At 33.7% G+C, this 21,401-nt stretch overlaps 1 long non-coding RNA gene and 1 pseudogene across 1 annotated transcript; both read left to right on the forward strand.

Annotated features, from left to right (window-relative positions):
• LOC107960054 (ABC transporter G family member 31-like) overlaps positions 1-21,401 on the forward strand; it is a 56,389-nt pseudogene that overhangs the window by 29,092 nt on the left and 5,896 nt on the right.
• On the forward strand, positions 730-7,859 carry LOC121232185 (uncharacterized). The gene is made up of 4 exons (XR_005930456.1): positions 730-1,747; positions 3,804-3,855; positions 4,118-4,172; positions 7,670-7,859. It is a non-coding gene; the product is annotated as an uncharacterized lncRNA (long non-coding RNA).

Raw genomic sequence — 21,401 nt, forward strand, 5'->3', positions numbered from 1 at the left:
GGTAACAATCAATCCAACATTTTCAGATATCGTATATTCTTCATCAATAGAATAATATAAAGGGTTATAAATTAGAATCAGTAACAATCAATCCAACATTTTCAAATATCGCATATTCTTTATCAACAGAATAGCGCAGAGGCGTACCAACAAACTTAACAGAATACAAATCATACCTGGGTAATTCATACATTATATAATAGCACATTACGTTCTGATAGTTCCTACGTACTTAAGTTCAACATAGCAGACACACATATTGTTCCCAAGTTGTTCATCGTCAGATTATCAGATATCAAGTTATATAGTCTAATTCAAATCGTATGGGCCCTACGACAGGCTTGCGTTCATTGTGAACAACGCTTGTGGCCTGAGGGCCAAGTTCCAAATATTACTTCACATGCCCGTGAGGTTTTACATGGCCTGGAGAATTGGCCTGTGTGACTCCACAAGGTCTAACACATGCCCGTGTGCTTGCCCATAGTCCCACACGGCTTGACACACGCCCGTGTCATTTGCCATTGTGATCCTAATTTGTAAATAGAGAGGTACACGGCCTGGACACATGCCTATGTCATTGGCCCGTGTGAACCCTGCACAATTCATAACCATAGATAGTCTAGTTTTTTGTGAACAGTAAGTTACACGGCCTACCACACGACCGTATGAAGTCGAAAATCAATTTTTTGATGCCTAAACTTAAAATAAAAGTGGGGTTATCGGTACCCACCTGATATGGATTTGAAGGAGAAGCAACAAGGTTGAGTTTCTACCCCTAAATGAAAAATGATTGTCCAGCAAATGATTAACTCACAGTCAAATCGCTAAAAACTAACAGTCCAAAATTGAAATTACGTCGAAGAACTTTCGACACCAAAACTTTAAATCGAACTTACCAGCCAACGAATTAAACTATGAGGAGAAGACAGACCCCATACTAAATTAGTGTAACGTAACATAGCAAAAAAAAGGAAGTTTAAAGAGAAGAAATCATAATGAAGAAAATTTGAAGAAAAAAGGGGGAACGAAGGAAACATAAATGGGAAAATGTAAGTGCCTAGGAGGTTTTTTGGAATTTAATTACTCAACCAAAAATAACTACCATGCCAAGTAATTTAAAAACAAAACATTCCCTATTGCTTTTGTTGAGATTCGAACACAAGGCCAAAGAGTATACATAAGCTTAACCATTGAACTAGTTGGCTAATTCTTGACATCAATTGACTGAATTTGACTAATAAACCAATGTTCAAAAGTAAGGACGTGTTTGGTTCGCCGTATTACCCAATCCATTACGCCCCGATTACGTGCGTATTACATTACGCCCCTATTCCGGCGTTTGGTTCGCTGTAATAGGTATTACGCGCGTAATCGGTTACGCCCCTAATCCCCAAATTCCCGTGTTTTCCAATCCCTTCCCTTTTCGCTGTATTAGCTATTACTTCCAGCCTCCCTCCCCATCTCCCTGTTTTACCCTCCCTCCCTACCCGACCCTCTCCTCTTCCGTCCTAATCATTTTCTCCTCCCATTTCCCACTGCTTCCGTTGATTATTCTGTCGTCATCGTTTCTTCTCGTCTCGGCGTCTAATTTTCCTTCCCCATTTCCTCCCAACCCTATCTGCGCCGCACACCAAAACTCTCTCTTTTTCTCTTCATTATATTCACAAAATTGGAAATTCCTGATAGCTTAATCCATTGAAAAAAGAGTGAAGCGTTTTTCGGGTCATCACGTAGCATCCAATATCAGGTGAGTTTTAATTCTGACCTAAAATAATCTGCCAATTGTAGTACATGTATCTCAATGTTTTTCCCAATTGTAGATAACCCCTCTGCATGCTTTTCTCTTTACTTTTTTAAGCTTAATCGTCACCTAAGTGTTACCTGTTTTAGTTCCTACAAGTTAATTTCTGCTGAAATTGCTATTTTATTTTATTCATTGTTGCTTAATTCATCGAGATTATTGTGTATATGGATGCACTGCTTTTAAAGCTGCTTTCATTGGAATTATTGTATAATTGCGCTTGTGGTTTTTTACTCTTCAGTAGTTTAATGCTGATTTCATGGTTATGAATCTTTTATTCTTCAGTAGTTTTAGTTATCGAACGAGGTTATATTAGAAAAAGAACGAAGCATAAAACGAATATTAGACCAAAGAAAGAAAAAAGATGGCAACTGAACATTTGTAATCTGCAATTTTCTCTTTTACTTCCATTGTTGCCTCTGCATAATTTTCAACTTTACTTAAAAAGAAAGAAGAATATATTCCAATAGGGATTCAATTAAAAGGGTAGACCAAAAATGGAAAGGCAGAGATATTGGTCTGGGATTTTCATTTTGTAAAGCTAATTGATGATTGCTCAACTTGTCCACTATCAACCCCTATTTTCTGTCACCAATTAACAGGAAAAAAAAGAGTCAATGATTTCATCAAAAGATGTGGCTTTTCATTTGATATCATAGATGTTTGATCCTATTTTTATTAATAAAATTCATCAAAAGAACATTTTCCTTGTGCAAGAATTCTCCATTCAAGACTACCAGAATATATTCCATTTTACTGGACAGTGACATAGCCATTAACAATGTCAACTAGAGTTTGCTTTTAAAAATATATAAATACCAAGAATTGTGTTCACCATTGGTGTGCATAAAAACTGAGAAGGAGAGAGGTCTTACATGATGAAAAGAGTCGTGTTTGGTAGCCAATGATGACTTGCCTGCATCTTTCAAAGAGGTTCAAAATCTCTGTATCAACCATGGAAAAGAACCAGAAGCTCTTTGTGAGGGTGCCAGGCAGTCACCTTGGCTAATCTAACAGGTTCTTGTCCCTCATGTTAGACTTTCTCTGCTTTGTCAATTATCTATCTAAAATTATTTATTTTTTTATAAAAAAAGGGGTCATAGTCTGATATATGAACAAACTGGGAAGATTCTCAGGTACTCAAAACTTTGGTATAATGTGAAATGACATGTATTTCTGAGTATTTGCATAATCCAAAATAATAGTAATACATTGAAGTGATTTTGATTGAAATGAAGTTTTTGTGTGTTCACTGATCAAAAAGTTATGATAATGAGGCCTTGGCATTGGATCATGATAAAAAGGTAATGTTTGATGATTGCATATCTAAAGCAAATGATGTTTCTCCTACATTCTTCAGCGAAATCATTGGCTAAATTAGCTTATCAATTGTTGTTGTCTCCTTTTGAAATTAGGTTTGATGGATAAATTATGAGCATCAAATCACTTTTGTAGTTAGTTTGAATCTTTTTGCTCGGTTGATGATACATATGCCTGCATTGTGTTGTTTGCTAATGGGGATGAATGTGGGGGAATTAGAGGCCAGTGGTTTGTTATGTATTAACTGAGTGCAACTTACTACATGTAGGATGTTAGGCACTGAATTTACTTAATATGGTTGGTTTTATGGTTGTGCCATGACTGCTTCCAGCATTCTTGAAAAACAAAAGAAAAATTATTATCTAGTCTTCTCATATTGTAATGAAAAGAGGGCACTTGCTGGTTCGGCCTTTTATTAGGAAAAAAAGGGAGGTGAGAACTAATTACAAATAATGAGGGAAATGAGGAGGCAGTTCAGTGTAGGTTATTGAACTTGGAATTGGGTTTAATGGTTTGTCGCCTGGTATCATACAGAACAAAGAAAATCCAGTGAATCCTTTGAAAGCTATGCAATTGGACTTAATAGTTTCATAGTTCCCTCTTTTTGTGTTCCTGCTTATCAGTATCTGCTATAAGCCTATAACCAGTGGCTAAATGTTTTATTTTTCTTATGTTTTTGCAGTAAGAGAGAGGTTAATAATAAAGTTCTCAAAGTTCCTGGAATAGAGCAGAAGGTAAGACTACTCAAGAAAGTTAACGGTCCATTTAAGTACTTAAAAGGTGATTGTTGCATAATTGTAAGTATTGATGATGTGTAGGCAAGGGGATTTAATAAACTATCTAGATACTGTTTTGATCGATATCATATTTAAAATATGGCTCATGGATGATGATTGGTGTATGGTTGTTCTGTGCTTTGATATACTATATTTAGCTATAGCATAAATATTTTCCCCAAAATAAAAAAGGTTGATCCGAGCACTTTTCTCATTACAGGTAACATTTTTCCAACACTTCCACATCGCAGTCGTCCCAGATTTGAGCATTACAGGTTAGTATTGATGTAGTAGGTTCTGTTGTTTCCCAAATGAATATGGTTTTGTTTGTATGTTTGTAATGCTCATTAAAGCTTTTGTTTGTATGGTTATGGTTATTGCTGCATGACCATTGTTCTTTTTGAATTTATCAGCCAAGTTATATGTTTTTACTATTAGGTAACATTTTGTTTAAAGAGCATTATGCCTACAAATCTTTTATGAGATAAATTTGTACATGTAAATGAGATAAAAGTTATATATTTTTATGAAATTATATTACCATTTAAAATGTTATTATCTAGTTTTAAAACTTCAATTTCATTATTAAACTAAATCTTCATTCTTCATTTTATTTATTTTGAAATTGGAAAACCTTAACTAAACTAATCATCAATAAAAAAAATTTTCAATGATCAAACTTTGAACATGCTTTAAGTAACTAATCAATATATTTATACCATATCATTTTAGGTCAATTAATTTGGGTGATTTTAATTAACTAATCAATATAGTTAAATGTCCAAATTATAATGAGTTTAGTTATAATCTAACAAATACCAACCTTCAAATTTTACCTCAATTAATTTTACCTCAATTATACATAATATATTAAAATTTAATATAAGTTTTTTAAGAAATTAAATGCTCATGGATTATAATTAACCTTTTATGCACGCAATACATGTTATTTAAAACAAATGTTAATTGATTCAAACATTATTTTTCCCCTATAATGGAAATAATGTTATCTTAATTATAAAAATGGATAAATGGACTGAAATTTATTATTGTCTAATTCTATCTTAGATTTTAAGTCAATTACATTATACATAAAATATTCCTCATTCATAATATGATTTCCCTATAATACATAAATTATAATTGTGAAAGTGTAAGGAAGTTTTTAAAATTAACGTATATATAATATGATAAATAAAATTATACAAATTTTACTTAAAAAGTCAAATTTGGCTGTTAAATTAATAAATTCTATAGAATTCTGAAATTTTAATAATAATAATTTTTTGATGAAAAAATGCTAAACATGTATTTTAAACTTGATACTAGACAGATAAGTAACAATTCTTGTAAAAAATAAGTCCTCTTCAAAGTTATATATATTTTTACAAAATGAAATTACCATTTAAAATGTTATAAAAGTTATAAAACTTCAATTTCATTATTAAACCAAATCCTCATTCTTCATTTTACTTATTTTGAAATAAGAAAACCTTAATTAAACTAATCATCAGTAATTAAATATACTCTTTCATAATTATTTGGGTGATTGATAAAGAAATGAAATTAAAGTTGCAACGATATCATTTAGTAGATAATTTTTTGCTTCGTGTGTTCTAATTTTGTGCTGTTTATTTTTATTCGATAATGTGTAATTGCAACTTCAATTCTTTGATAGTGTGTTCTAATTTTAAAATGTTGCAGTAATGGCTCGTCTGCCTTTAATTGCACAAAGTGTGAGGCGTAAAAGAATTAGTATTGCTGTGACAATATGGTTGGAAATCTGTAGAATCGTGGTTTGGTTCTTATTTAGAATGGGTGCCAGCCTTAGCCTACATAGACCAAGGATTAGGTCCTATACCGTAGATTTTTATGCAAAACGGGATTATGTGAATAGGCTTGTATATGCTAGTGACGAGACCTGTATTGAACAAGTTAGGATGAATAGAGCTGCCTTTTTTAAATTATGTGAGATGTTAGAATCGATAGGGGGATTGAAGTCGTCAAGGTTCATGCTCGTTGACGAGCAAGTAGCAATGTTTTTACATATCATCTCCCATCACCTGAAAAATCGAGTTATCAAGCATCACTTTAGAAGGTCCGGGGAAACTGTTAGCAGAGCATTTCATAGTGTTTTAAATGCTGTCATACGCTTGCAAGATGTGTTATTTAAAAACCCGGAGCCAATTACAGCCGATTCTTCTGACACAAGGTGGAAATGGTTTAAGGTATAGGACTAAGTTTTATATATAGCTTCAACAACATTTACTTGATTTAGATTTAAATTAGTATTCTAACTCAAGGTTTTATATCATGTGATATAGAATTGCTTAGGTGCTCTTGATGGAACCCACATCAAGATTAGGGTTCCAACAGTTGATAAACCTAGATATCGGACGCGAAAAGGTGACATAGCAACAAATATGCTAGGTGTTTGTACACCTGAGATGCAATTTGTTTATGTTCTTCCTGGTTGGGAAGGTTCAGTTGCTGATGGACGGGTTCTTCGAGATGCCATTAGTAGAAGACATGGATTAAAAGTTCCTCATGGTAAAGTGTATAGTTAGAGGACTTTGATTTATTCATTAAGATCACACTTTGTGTGCTGAATTAATCATTTTTTAATATGAAACTTATTTTATAGGTTGTTATTATCTAGTTGATGCTGGATACACAAATTGTGAGGGATTTCTTGCACCATTTAGAGGACAACGATATCATTTGAACGAGTGGCGTCAGGGTTATCAGCCAAGTTCTCCGCAAGAGTTTTTTAATATGAAACATGCCTCAGCACGTAATGTCATTGAAAGATGCTTTGGCTTATTAAAACTTAGATGGGGAATACTTAGGAGTCCATCGTTCTATCCTGTAAGGGTGCACAATAGAATTATTATTGCATGTTGTTTGCTCCATAATTTTATTCGAACCCATATGAGTAGTGATCCCATTGAAGCGGAGGTGGGAGAAGGATTACCTACAATTAATGTGGTGGATGACGATGAACCGAATATCACAAATATTCATCCATCGGATGCTTGGGCTACTTGGAGGATGGAACTAGCCAACCAAATGTTCGATGAATGGCAAGCATCTAGAAATTAGTTTGTGAAACTTTTGTGAAACTTTTGTATTGATTTTTGTATTGTACTAAACTACAGAAATTATAATATAATTTCTTCTAATTCAGCATGTGTTATAATTTTAAATTTTTTGTGCTATGGAACTTTTGATTCATGATATTCAACTTAATTACTTAGATTTTATAAAGTGTTGACCTTTTGAATCATGATATTAAAATAGTAATTAATATAATTTATTTTTTTTTTCTTAAGATCATTATGTCAGGTGTTCCAGAATCAAATGCTCAAGCTTCTCGAGGAAGCAAAAGAAAATGGGTTCCCGAGGAAGATGCAGCATTAGTTTCCAGCATGGTGGACCTGCACAATGTTGGAACATTTAATGCTGATACCGGGTTCAAAGCCGGTTATTTGAACGAGTTGGAAAGAATGCTACAAACGGTTTTACCAAATGCAATGTTGAAGGCGAAACCTAATATTGAATCAAGGATTAGGTTACTTAAAAGGGAGTGGTCAATCGTCTACGACATGCTTAATGGCCAAAACAATAGCGGTTTTGGTTGGGACGAGCATAGGCAGCTCGTTGTTGCTGAAGATGCGGTTTGGGAGTCCTATTTAAAGGTAAGATTATTTCAAGTCTTTATTATATTATTTTTACCAAACTTACGACTAATATGATTTCCTCATTTTTTTAGAGTCACAAAGAAGCCGCCCAATTCAGATTTTGTACTTTCCCTTACTATGACCAGCTTACTACCGTATACGCAAGAGATCGAGCAACTGGGAGAGATGCTCAAACAGCTGCTGATGTTCTTGAAGAAATACATGCTGATGATGAACGTACTACAGATATAAATGAAGAGAGAAACACATTCTATGACTGCGAAGCTGACGTCTCTTTAGATGACATGGATGTTTCTGGTACGGATCCGCGAGGAGATCGAGACCAAGGGGGTTCCTCATCTTCAAACAAGAGAAAGAAGAAATCTGATGCTCGTGATAATGTGTTTTCTTCATTTAATGAGGCTGCCACTTTGTTCGGGGAGAAAATCCAGGCCGTTGGCGATCAAATCAGTAGGAGTTTTGCCTCCGAGGTGGTAGTTCAGCAGAAGTCAGAACAACATATGGAAGAGAGAGCTTCAAATTTATATTCAGCCTTATGGTCAATTGAAGGTTTAACCGACGATCAACGATATGATGCATTGAGTAAAATTCCCGACCATCCAACTCAAATGATCGTTTTCTTTAGTTTACCTTCAGTTGCCCGATTGGAATGGGTTAGGAGATTTTTTTCTTACCATTAAATATCAATGTTCAAACTTTTTGATGTTGTAAAACTATATAACATATGGATTTTAATGTACAATTTCATTTTCATCTAACCTTTTCTTAATATAAGTTAATTATGTTTATGCATAATATAATTCTCAAGTTATATATTGATTTTAGTAAATTCATATAAGAACATTTTATTATTAAGAATTTTATGAAATTATATATCACTATATAATTATATTTAATATTAATTATTTTAAATTGTATAAATTCATATACCCAAATTTTTATTATCAAGAATTTTATGAAATTATATATTATTATTAAATTATATGTAATAATTATTATTTTAAATTATACAAATTCATAAACTATAATCATATTAGTTATAATAATTTTAAATTTTATTAAATCATATATTTAATTAAATCATATTAGTTATAATCATATATTATGATTTGAGTAAATTCATATAAGAATATTAATTATTAAGAATTTTATTAAATTATATATTTTAATTATATTATATTTAATAATAATTATGTTATTTTATATTTTACAGTATCATATATTATGGTTTGAGTAAATTCATATAAGAATATTAATTATTAAAAATTTTATTAAATTATATATTTTAATTCAAATATATTTAATAATAATTATGTTTAAATATGATTAAATTATTTATTATTGATATTAATCTTATTAAAATTTAAATAAAATAATTTACCAAAACAAATTTCTGCTAATTATTAAGAATTTTATTAAATTATATATTTTAATTAAAATATATTAAATAATAATTATGTTTAAATATGATTAAATTATTTATTTTTGATAATAAATAATCTTATTAAAATTTAAATAACAATAACAATAATCATTTACCAAAACAAATTTATGCTAAGGGTATTCTGGTCATTTTAGTTTTCTCCATTATGCTATTACACCTCTATTACATTCAACCAAACACAGTTTTACTATTACGCCTCTATTCCATTACATTCAACCAAACAGTTGATTTGCTATTACACCTCTATTCCATTACACCTCTAATCCAATCCAATACACCTCTAATCCAATACAGCGAACCAAACGTGCTCTAAGGGTTTTAGCAAAATAACAAAATTTCAAGAAATAAGATTCGAACCTAGAACCTCACACACATGCCCAGAACACTTAACCACTGAACCAGATCAATTTTCTTGTCATACATTTCAAAATCTTAATTCAAACCCAGAACTTAACCAACATGTGTTTCACTAACTCACTTTCTTCTAACTCAGTTTTTGGGATGTTACAGTTTCCCTATTTACCGAGGTAGCCTTAATTTCCTATAATTGCCTCACTAGACCACCAAAGCTTCATTGAACTGTGCTTTGTCACTTGTGCTTCGAATCGGGCTAGTTCACATGAGTCAAATAAGCCCCATTTAATAGATTAACCTTTATGGGATGCTCTTTGTGCAATGATCACAGAATTTAAACCATAGACCGTGACATCCTCACCCACCTGTTATCGCAACGTCCTCACAATGGCACTAGTTTGATTCACCATCGAACTTTCTCGTCGCCTTGGCTCTTTCCCGACTAGTCTCACAATTGGGTAGTCTCACCCTTCAAAAAATTTGCCTCAACTTTTGTCGTCTCCTAGCTCGAACCATTCCACTCGTTGGTACATCTCGTTCGCAAGAGCCCACTACTATTAATTTCCTACATTGTAATTTAATTCGATTAGGATTGACTTGATCCACACAACTAGGCTTCAGTATGCCCACACTGAACACTAGGTTAATCTTGAGTTTTCTTACCAACTCTGGTTTGTAAGTTCCTCAGCTTCCCTACTTCAACACTCTGAAAGGACCCTTGTGTCCATGCCAAGCCAACAAGTCAGAATGAAAAACACTACCAAAGTGTTTGAGATGTACCTATCTCGTTGCATTTACTCGAATTGTCTGCCCATTTTGTATCACCACTTTATCCTCAAATTTTATGTACAACTCACCTCTCTCTTAGCTAGTAGCCCCTCTGATGGCTCAACAAGCTTCATATCGGTTTACTATGCCTCTACCATTTCCAAGAAGGACTCTGTAGCACTTCGCTCTACCAAGTCGATGTCCCTCCCATATGAAACATCCTTTACTAGCTGGATTGACGACAGTACCTTGGATCCACTCCTCATATTTCAACTCGCCGGTACAAGCCATTGTGGTTGTTGAGTATCCAAGATACACATAAAATCGAAAAAAGGAATGAACATGGAATTAACTCAGTCAAGGAAGTTCAAGCCAAGCACAAAATTGTAATCATCTAGGTCAATTACATAAAATCTTCCTTACCTTTCCATTCACCAATTTGTAGCTAAACTTCTTATGCTACTCCCACAGTTGGGACCTCTTTGGAATTCACCGTCTTGATCTTCTTGGTCGATTTGCTAATCGAGAGACCAAGTTTACCCACTGCTTTCTTCGATATACATAAGTCTGATGCTCTTGTGTCAACAAGAGCACTCCTCTTCCTGCCTGTGATATCAATGTCCACAAACATCAACCCTTTCTACTTGCAATCTGTTGGAAAATCAGATTTAGAAAACGCAGTAGAAAATAAATTTAGGGAAAAATCAGAGTTTTAAAGAAATTTTCCAAACCAAGAACTTGGTTGTAATATCTAAAGTAATAAACACTTAACCAAAATTGTACTTTTTTTTATTCGTCTAGGATGAACACTTCGACCGTGTAGTCTTCTTTGTTATCCTTAAGTTCACTTCTGCCGAGTGTAGGCTCGCTTCAAATTAGAAAAATTTTCACAAAAATTAGCAGTGGGGTAATTTCACAATTTCTTTCAACTTTGGCCAAGTTGAAAATAAGAAAAATATCTCTAGAAATTTTCTAAAATAATTTCTTTAGAGAATTTTCTCTCTACAACTTTCTCTTAAATTCAAGTATGTAAAAAATAATGACCCAAGACTCTTTTTATATAGGGAGAGTTTAAAGAGTTCAACTATAATTAAACTTAATTACTTTAATATTATGATAATCATTTTAATATTAAATTAATAAAATAATATTAATATAAAATTAAATTAAATTTAATATTAAATCTATTAAAATAATATTATTTTTGAAATAGTTAATCTGAAATCAAATTCTCTAGTAGAGTCCCAGTAGGAGTGTAATTCTTTATTGCTCAACCACCAAACACCCACCGTCGTCGACCATTTTTCATCCACAGGAATGTCGCCATCGCAGTTGAACATCCTATACCGGTCCAATCGCCGAGCTTGAGTAACACGGTGGTACACCACTGTCTCATCAACAACATAACATAAAACATCTCATTAACATGCGATTATAAAAAAAAATGACATTTGATCATTTATAAATATTCTAAGTCATGAATACCGTAAGCAACATTAAATTATGCTAAACATACATCAGACAAGCTTATAACAAGATTTAAACATGCTTTTAAACCACTTAACAAAAATTTTGAATAAATCACATAGGTATTGATACTGTAACAAATGTATCGGTATTTCTCTTAAAGGGTATAAATACCGATTGAAAAATCAATACCAAATCAGTATTTTGTATCTCGTTTAAAAATCAAAGTCTCGAGAATTATTGGTACCTTTATTAAAGTATTGATTATTTTACCTCAAGTGTCGATATTCATGGTAAGGTATCGATACAAATTATAATACTAACTTCTTGCACATCAAAATATAATAGAGATATAGTTTTTTTATAACCCGAATATTGATACCTTTGCTTTAGACCACAAAAATATAACACATCTAAGCATTTAATCTATTCCAACAAATATCTAATCAACATGCATCATTTACCTCTTTAAACCAATGTCAAAACGACTAAAATAACAGTTCAAAACATCAAAAATATGCCTGAGCAAGAATCAACATACCAAGGTCCAAGCCTATAATTCTTAGGAACAATTAAGCTATAAAATATAAAAAATATCATGGCAATGTCATGCAACATTTCTATCACATTGCCTTTATTTCCCCAAATCATAAACAAATAAATAAACACCTACGAATAATGTAAAGGTCTCCCTTGGATCACTCCCTTGGAACCACACTACTCACATCGGAATACAACTAATCTGCAATGGTTTAAAAAGAAGTGGGTGAGCTTAAACAAGCTCAATGAATGTCAAAGTAACCACGTTCACAACCATATTCTAACCAAGCCAAAATAACATATTCACGTTTCATTAAATCATAAACTAACATATACTCCTATATGCAATTACACTCCACTCGCTTGTATATGTAATTCATTTAACAATAATTCATCAAGACTAAACAACGGATAAATTCTTTAATTATTTCATAGGTTTAGCTGATATTTTCTCATGCATTCACAAGTTAAATAGAAACTACCCAACCCACAATTACATATACAATTTACTAGGAGAACATACTACCATTTTCATGAAATTTAAATAAACTCATTTAACGTATTATTCACATGTTTATGCATCCATCTCACATCGTATTATCACAATATATAAGATCACATTTAAACGACAATTTGACACTTGAGGCTATGAAACATGACAGTGGGCCTTGTCACCACACATCGGATACACGGATCTCCAACACACCAATTAACTCATAGAGTCAAACATATACCAAGAAGTGAAGTATAAAGTTAACACACTCCAACACTCAAACATGTCCCATTGAATGGAGCTTAGCTCATATTCCCTTATCTCTCCAACCTGTCCTGGGACTTCAATGCTCAAAAACACAATACATATAAGTGAGTACTCACAATCCTTTGACATGTCAACTATATCCAACAGTTTCAAGATATCACAAGGCCAAAATATCCACAATTACACATTTTTAATTACTGATTTAATGCACATCATCTTTGTTCATATCCATCAATTTACATCACAACTTGTACACAATGCATGCTTATTGAATTCACATTTACTTGCACTTTAAATGTCACAACAATGCTCAGTGAGCCATTACATATCTGACCACTTATGTGTGTATTAAAATCAGTACATCATATATCACATACAAGATTCTCACATATTACTTGCCATAATAATATTACATTCCACAATTCAACACATATATACTTACCAAAATTACTCTCTCTTTCGCTACATATTTGCATTATTAGCATATTATTATCATTTTCATTTGGAATGTATATCATCCCCACAACACAATTCACAATAGTCATTACACATGTCTCATATCACAATATCGCATTATAATATCAATGCACAATTATTCACATAATCACATAATTACCAAAATAAAGTAAGAGAAATAGAAAGCTTACACTCGAAACTTAGGATAAGGGTTTAGGTTATTCCTAAGCTCTCAAATAACGCTATGAATCGTGTTTACAAGTAGTGATTCCAAACACTCATCGATCATGCTTCCACCTAATTGCTGAAAGCTTAAACTAGTTTTTCCTTGTCTTTTGCCTTACACGTAGACGGCTCCAACGATTTTGATGCTTCACACATAGTAACCACACAACATACACCATCAATTAGCAACCAAAGATTCACCTAAACAAACCAAAAATGCAAGCCTAAGCTATATTCTCTTGTAATTGAAACCTTTGACATAACAAACTTGAATTTCAATTATCTTGGTTTATACTTAATCTTTTTGCCTAAAATTGATTCCGTTCATCTAATTATTCACCTATAACTAATTATCAACCTTTAAACTACTCAAAACTATCCAATTCATGGTATCAAAATTTTTGACATGTTTATGGCAATTTTCACAAAAATTCATTAAAACGTTGGAAATCTTCAACGATATAACTAACTTTACATCGACAAATGAGATCGAATCTATCTACATTTAAAGAATTTACACAATCTCAAAGATTACAAAATAAAATCCTATCAGATTACAAATATTTTAAGATTAATTTTCCTATTTATCGAGGTAGCTCTAATTTCTCATAATTGTCTCATTGTGCCACCAAAGCATCAAGTAGCTAGGCTTTGTCACTTGTTTTTCGAACCGGGTCAAATGAGCCTCATTTAATAGATTAACCTTCATGGGATGCTCTTTGTGTGATGGTCATAGGCTTTGAACTGTGACCCTTGACATTAGTATAATGAATTGTCATGGAGAGATGATAAAAAGAATGATTAAAATAGACCCTAAAAAATAAGTGCGATGGGAAAGTGGTGATAATGAAAATAATAGATGATTAAGTGAAAGCTATAATGGTTGATTGGATTGTTTAAAGAAAGATGCAAAGAAAATTAAAACAACAGGCTTAAATTTAAAATAGAAAATAAAAAAAGCCCCCCGAATGAAACATCTGATTCTTTATTTGTAACCCTTCAAAGTAATGAAAGGGAGGTTATTAAGAAAGTAGGTGAACCTGGAGTAAATAATGGATAGTAGAAGAAAAGGAGGTTATTGAACGTGGATAGTGGGAGAGAGTTATATAGGTGGTCAGTACAATGACAGTTACATAAGAGGAAGCACAGTTTGTTCTATGAGGAGAGGGCAGGAAGCACTTATTTTATAGAGAAAGGTTGAGAAGCAACTTCTTAATAGTGTTCATATATGAGCTTCCAAGCTAAGTGAGCCAAACCAAAAATCTTGCCAATCTTCTTAAGCTTAGACTCACAACTTTTTCCAATATGAAAGTTGTTCCCAAGATTATCTTCACAGCTTTCCGAAGATGAAGGTTGATCCCAAGTAGAGTTGTCAACAAATGCTGCCTAAGAATTGCACGCTTAAGAAGTTCTCTTGCAAGGAATGTTGCTCCCTTGCAGTACTGTTGTCAGGATCTTTAGTACCCAAAAACAAGTGTCTCAGGTAACCACAAATAGTAGAAGCGATACTGGATGGGATGGTGCAATACCCTTTTCGTGATTAGCAAAATCGAAACTAACTCGGATGATTCGAGAGTTGAGGGGATATATTCTTGAGAAGAATCTTCAAAAAAAATGGTCTTGCTTTACTGTAATGAGGTGCAAACTTCAAAAGTTGTTGATTCTTTCAACGATTCATAGCAATTTGTTTTAAGGAAGGTGTTTAAGAAAATTGTACGGTGGTCTGAAAACATTAAAGTTAAAAGTAGGATTCCTTGGATATCCTCTTATGATATTCCTATTAGCACTTGGAGAATCCAAGCATTCACAAACATTGTCTAGAAGTTTGGAGAATTTATAAGAGCTGACACAGGTACTAGATACTTGGATTCTTTTGTCAGAGGTAACATTTAAATCGTCACTAATAGAAAGTCAAGGATTGGTGAAGTGATAAGGCTACAATGTGAAAACTTGATTGATGAGGTCAAATCATCAAGGTGGAGCCAGTAGTTATGGTTCAGTAAAGTTAGTAAATATCATTAGGGTAAGGTAGCCTTGAATAATACGAGGAAAATAGCATACCTAAGTTTATCAGGAAGGAGGGGGAAGATGGTCAGTCAAATCGAGAGTTTGAATATATTGAAGATAAGTCGAAAACTATGCGAAAAGGCATGTGATTGCGACACATTTACTGTTATTGAGGAACGTAAATGATGATAGCATTACTGATAATTACGTTCATGGCTTAAAAGATTAAAAGAAAAAAAAAATCGATATATTATGGATAAGTTTTATTGGCTGACTTGATCCTTTATACAAGTGGGGCCTAAGAAAATTGGCGAAAAAGCATTTAGGCTTTGCTGATAGTATGGATGGTAAGTTTGTTAATCAAATGGTTAAGATTCATAATCATTTTCTTAATTTTTAGTTTAATCATTCCTCACTCTTTTTCGTCCTAGATACGAAGCAGAGCCTAAAGCACGATCCTGCAACCTTATTTGGCTTGTAATCCAGCTGATGATGGTGTAAGTTCTGTATTGAATATTCAAGATAAGTTTTGTATTGAATATTCAAGATGAATTATGCTAGAATTAGCCCTTTGTTGAGCAATTGAATCAGACTGGTTTAAATGTAGTAGGTTCAGTGATTCCATATTGCGGAGCTGACAAAAATTGGTTGGATGAGGAGGCTATAGATTCTTCAGATCCTGTTTACAATGGTTTAAAGGAGATAACCCATATTAATAATTATAGAGGAGTGGTGACGGGGAAAAGAAATAGGAGAAAGCCAATCAGGTATATAAAGGAAATCGACAAAGATTTTAAAAGTTAGAAAGCAATTGAATGTCTAAAGGCATGAAGGGAAAAAAAAAGGACCAGAAAGTGTGAGAAGATTTGATTAAGGCACTATAAGATACTATTAATGAAAACAAAAGAAAATTTTAAGGAACGAAGTAGAAGATTCATTGGCAATTGGAGAAAGGTGGGCTTGCCATCTCAAGGGATGAAAACCAAGTGGTTGAAGAATTGATGGCTATTAATATCAAAATATGGCGTGGAGGGGGTTATGGTCGATTCATCCTATCTGGAGGGAGAGTCGTAGCATTTGAGTGATAGAGAAGGTTATGAAGGAGAAGAAGCTTGAGAAGAAGATTGCACAGTTGGAGTTAGGAGAGGGCAATGAGTTAGTCTCCTAGCTTTAGGGTCGCGAGGGGTATTTGTACGAGTTTAGCTTAACTCGTCATATGTTGTCATTTAATAGATTTGTTAGTCTCTTTTGTGATTCATTAAGTAGCAGATTGACAATTCATTTGAGATAATAGCATACATGAGTGACAAGTGATAAATATTTTATGTAAAGATGTGATTTTAGGTTTATACAAAGTTTATTTTTCAGTTGATGACACAAGCATGTTTCATCATTATTTTATTGTTTATTATTTGGTATTATTTGGGTATGGTGTGGCTTTTAATAGTTGTGTTATGCTTTTGGAGATGGTGCTGCTGCGGCCATCATTTTTTTTTCTTTTTGGCATTTATTTTTCTAGTTTCATGACTTTTTTTTGGTGATTTTTTAATTAAAAACCTTTTTATTTGCTGAGAAAAAAAATCTATGATTTGAGGAACAATCTATGATTTGAGGATACATGAGTTGAGAATGGTTAGGATGTGAATTTTCATGGAAAATATTTTTAGTATTTTTTATGTTTGTTTTGTCTTTTTTTTTTTCAATAATGAACTTAGAATTACCAAAGTATCTGATAGAGAGAATTTTTACCGTTTCATCTTTTCTTCGCTTGACTGCTATCACGTAGGAACTTAGGACAATGATATTTTTATATAATCTTTTACTTTGAAGTTTAATTTTGCTCGTGGTTTTCACTTTTGAATCTACGTATAACACATTTAAGGTGGCATTTGTGGCATTTGTGACGAGCACACTATTTTTCCGAACAAGACTACATCCTAGAGATGAGAATGATGGCAACCTCTACCTCTCATGCCTTTACTTCGGGGTGGTGCATTTGATGTTTAATGGATTTACTGAGCTACCCCTTATGATATTTCGACTCCCAGTGTTTTACAAACAACGAGATAATCTATTTCATCCTCCATGGGTATGGTCTATCGTCAGTTGGATTATACGTGTACCTTACTCTGTTTTTGAGGCTGTAGTATGGTCTTGTGTTTCGTACTTCACCGTTGGTTTTGCCCCTTCTGCTGGGAGGTATCTCCTCTTTCACTCTCTCCCATTAGGCTTTTACTATCAGGAATATTTTTTCTAACTACTTGTTTTTGGACTCAGATTTTTCCGCTTCCTGTTATTAAAATTTGTAGTACACCAAATGTCAATTGGTCTATTTCGAACCGTGGCTGCTCTTGCTCGAGATATAGTCGTCGCCACTACCTTCGGCTCAGCTGCACTTTTAATTGTAATGTTAATGGGTGGATTTCTTATGCCTAAAGGTATGCCGTGAGATAATTCACTTGTGAATAGAAGATAAAAATGTTATTGATGTTCATTGATTTATTCATTTTTCAGACCAGATTAAGCCATGGTGGGTTTGGGCTACATGGCTATCACCGTTACAGTATGCGCAAAGAGCAATATCTGTTAATGAATTCACAGCCACGAGGTGGAAAAAGGTGCATTAATCAACTTGCTTGCATCAATTTTCTGTTTATTGATAATGATCGATATGCTTGACATGTAATTGTGGAGACATTTTTCAGATATCTGCTACTGGAAACAATACAGTTGGATACAATGTGCTTCATTCACATGCTCTACCTTCTGCTGGATATTGGTATTGGCTTGGAGTTGGTGTGTTAATAGGTTATACCCTGCTTTTCAACATCATTGTGACTCTGGCCCTAGCCTACCTGAATCGTAGGTTATCCTTTTATTTATTAAATTAATTCCCAACTCTTTATTATGTACGTATTTCAAGATTCTCTTGTATCCGTTTTTTTTTTCTCTTCTCGATAGCTTTAGGTAAAGCCCCGGCAATTGTACCTGATGACGCTGAAAGTAGTGATGGTTAGTCATCTTTGATATATGCAACATCATTTTTTTTATAGATATATAGGACTTCTGTGCCTCTTTTAAAGGATTCTTCTGATAATTCTTCCACAAAATTAAAAAAAAAAAATCTTTGCAGCTGAAAACGTAGAGTTGGAATCGGCTTCTCCATCTGCTCAGGGCAGTAGTAAGAGGGGAATGATTCTTCCATTTGAACCATTAGCAATGACTTTTCATAATCTCAATTACTTTGTGGATATGCCTGCGGTATGATTCTCTCGTGGATTTGTTATTGCAGTTGTGTATACCATCCATTTCAATTTCCCTGTTTTCCTTTTATCCAATATCTCAGGAAATGAGTGCACAAGGCATACCTGAAACGAGATTGCAGCTCCTCTCAAATGTTAGTGGAGTATTCACTCCAGGTGTTCTTACGGCCTTAGTCGGGTCCAGCGGAGCGGGAAAGACTACATTGATGGACGTGCTTTCCGGAAGGAAAAACGGTGGATACATTGAAGGGGATATTAAGATATCAGGATACCCAAAGGTACAGGAAACATTTGCCAGAATTTCAGGATATGTTGAGCAAAATGATATACATTCTCCTCAAGTCACAGTTGAGGAGTCTCTCTGGTTTTCCTCCAGTCTTCGTCTTCCCAAAGAAATTAGCAAAGACCAGAAAATTGTGAGCTGCATAATCCTTTCAGCAATTTATATTTGTTTTGTATTTAGTCTAGTTTCACTTCACTGCATTTCTCATATTCCTTTTTTGCACACTTACCTACAGGAGTTTGTTGAAGAAGTGATGCGTTTGGTAGAGCTTGATACACTAAGGAATGCTATAGTTGGTTTACCAGGTAGCAGTGGCTTATCGACAGAGCAAAGAAAACGTTTAACTATTGCGGTGGAGCTTGTTGCAAATCCTTCCATTATATTCATGGATGAGCCTACATCTGGACTTGATGCACGGGCTGCAGCAATTGTGATGAGAACTGTTCGTAATACTGTTGACACTGGAAGAACTGTAGTGTGCACTATTCATCAACCCAGTATTGACATTTTTGAAGCATTCGACGAGGTTTATCTGAGTATAATGTTTTAAATGCCATTGCGATAGCTAGGTTAAGAAGCTTAAATAATACTTTGATTTTCATCTAAGTTTGCCTATAAATTTTCATATCTAGCTGCTGCTATTGAAACGAGGAGGTCGGGTTATATATGGAGGGAAACTTGGAGTGCGCTCGCAGATTTTGATTGACTATTTCCAGGTGACTTTACTATCATTATTTTCAGGTTTTTGAATTTAAATAGTACTTAGCATGCAAGTTTGAGACCAAGCAAGACTATAACTGCAATGCACCAAGGAAACTGAATACATTCACATTCCTTTGGACCTTTATTTAGGTATTTACGAGATTTCAGCATATTCGCTAATGATCAGAATGGTGACTATTTACATTTTAATATTTCTTTTCTTTAATGTAGAGCATTGATGGCATTCCCTCTATTCCTGATGGATACAACCCGGCAACCTGGATGCTTGAGGTTACAAACCCTGCAGTAGAGCAGAGAACTGATAGAGACTTTGCAGATATATACCAAAATTCTGAACAATATAGGTCATTACTGTGATGTCATGTTACTAGTGGGTTTAACTTGCTTTCGACCACCATGATTAAACATTTTGATATACTCATTACAGGGAAGTGGAAGGTTCCATTACACGTTTGAGTGTTCCACCACCAGATTCACAACCTTTAAAGTTTTCTTCCATCTATTCACAAGACCAACTGTCTCAGTTTCTGATTTGCCTCAAGAAGCAAACTCTTGTGTACTGGAGAAGTCCACGTTATAACTTGGTGAGACTGGTTTTCACAATGGTGTGCGCACTAATATATGGCTCCGTCTTTTGGGATGTTGGTAACCAAAGGCAAGTAATTTTGGTTATTTCATGTTTCTGTGTACCAAAATCGTTGTCCATATTTTGGACCTCCATTTTCGTGGTAATAGTTGAAATTTTGTCTGCCATTGTTTTACAAACTGAATACAATAAATCTTTGGTGTATATATTGTTTCTGCAGGCATACAACTAAAGGTTTGTTTATGGTTATGGGTGCCCTTTATTCCTCATGCATATTTCTTGGGGTCAATAATGCTTCCTCAGTACAGCCAATTGTATCCATCGAAAGAACAGTATTCTATAGAGAGAGAGCAGCAGGATTTTATGCTCCAATTTCTTATGCTGCGGCCCAGGTAATTGGCGCGATCCTGAAGGAAATTTGGTTCAGTATATAGTTTATTTTGACCTTAAAATGCAGGTACTAACACATGCTGCTCCAATTCTTTTGTGGAACAGGGTCTTGTGGAGCTCCCATACATTCTTGTTCAAACAATTTTGTTTGGAGTCATCACATATTTCATGATTAATTTTGAAAGAACAGCCAGTAAGATATCTTATTTACCTTTAACAACCCCATTTTATGCTATTTATTTTAAGTCAAATTGTCTTTCAAATACAACAAGAAACAAACATGAATTTTCTTTTGATAAATATATATTTGTGTTGCGCGGAAGCGTGTGAAAGAGTAAAAATATTGTACTGAAAAATCACACTAAGTTCAATTCCCAGGAAAGAGAGGTAGATCACGAAAATCACTTAAATACCAAGTCTTTCCTAGCCAGAATATCCCTCTATCGTAATTTAATAGCACAATAAATCACTACAATCACATTCACAAAATATGCAAAATAAAAAATAAAGAACACCAGAATTTTAACGAGGTTCAGC

This window comes from Gossypium hirsutum, chromosome A07, assembly GCF_007990345.1.
Source record: "Gossypium hirsutum isolate 1008001.06 chromosome A07, Gossypium_hirsutum_v2.1, whole genome shotgun sequence".
Classification (NCBI taxonomy): Eukaryota; Viridiplantae; Streptophyta; class Magnoliopsida; order Malvales; family Malvaceae; genus Gossypium; species Gossypium hirsutum.